We start from the raw sequence: 1,560 nt of genomic DNA, 5'->3' as shown, positions 1-1,560 counted from the left end.
ACGTGCTTACAATAGTATGATCAAGGATATGATGGCATGTCACTCCAGAAATTATCTTTGTTATCGTTTACCTGCTCGGGACGAGCAGAAACTAAGCTTGGGGATGCTGATACGTCTCTGACGTATCGATAATTTCTTATGTTCCATGCCACATTATTGATGATATCTACATGTTTTATGCACACTTTATATCGTTTTTATGCGTATTTCGGAACTAACCTATTGACGAGATGCCGAAGGGCCAGTTCCTATCTTCTGCTGTTTTTGGTTTCAGAAATCCTAGTAAGGAAATATTCTCGGAATCGAACGAAATCAACGCCCAGCATCTTAGAATCCCCGGAAGCATCCAGAACACCCGAGAGCCGCCAGAGAGGGGACACAGGCCCCCCAGATGATAGGCCGACGCGGCCCAGGGGTGGCCCGCGTCCCCTTGTGGTGTCGTCGCCTCGTTGACCCTCCGACGCCGCCTCTTCGCCTATTTAAGCCTCCTCGACCTAAATCTTCGAGACGGAAAAGCCACGGTACGAGAAACCTTCCAGAGCCGCCGCCATCGCGAAGCCAAGATCTGGGGGACAGGAGTCTCTGTTCCGGCACGCCGCCGGGACGGGGAAGTGCCCCCGGAAGGCTTCTCCATCGACACCGCTGCCATCTCCACCGCCATCTTCATCAACGCTGCTGTCTCCCATGAGGAGGGAGTAGTTCTCCCTCGAGGCTAAGGGCTGTACCGGTAGCTATGTGGTTAATCTCTCTCCCTATGTACTTCAATACAATAATCTCATGAGCTGCCTTACATGATTGAGATTCATATGATGATGCTTGTAATCTAGATGTCATTATGCTAGTCAAGTGGATTTTACTTATGTGATCTCCGGAGACTCCTTGTCCCACGTGTGTAAAGGTGACAGTGTGTGCACCGTGTGGGTCTGTTAGGCTATATTTCACAGAATACTTATTCACTGTTATGAATGGCATAGTGAAGTGCTTATTTATATCTCTTTATGATTGCAATGTGTTTTGTATCACAATTTATCTGTGTGCTACTCTAGTGATGTTATTAAAGTAGTTTATTCCTCCTGCACGGTGTAATGGTGACAGTGTGTGCATCGTGTTAGTACTTGGCGTAGGCTATGATTGTGATCTCTTGTAGATTATGAAGTTAACTATTGCTATGATGGTATTGATGTGATCTATGCCTCCTTTCGTAGCGTGAAGGTGACAGTGTGCATGCTATGTTAGTACTTGGTTTGGTTATGTTGATCTGTCATGCACTCTAAGGTTATTTAAATATGAACATCGAATATTGTGGAGCTTGTTAACTCCGGCATTGAGGGTTCGTGTAATCCTACATAGTTAGTGGTGTTCATCATCCAACAAGAGGGTGTAGAGTCTAGCATCTATTTATTTATTCTGTTATGTGATCAATGTTGAGAGTGTCCACTAGTGAAAGTATGATCCCTAGGCCTTGTTCGCAAATACTGCTATCGCTGTGTCAACACCCGGATTTTTAAGTCCAGATGCCTATTATGCCATTCATCGCAATCCCAGGAATATTGTTTTTGC

Source organism: Lolium perenne, chromosome 5 (genome assembly GCF_019359855.2).
Source record: "Lolium perenne isolate Kyuss_39 chromosome 5, Kyuss_2.0, whole genome shotgun sequence".
Lineage (NCBI taxonomy): Eukaryota > Viridiplantae > Streptophyta > Magnoliopsida > Poales > Poaceae > Lolium > Lolium perenne.
Note: the sequence above shows the minus strand (reverse complement) of the source record.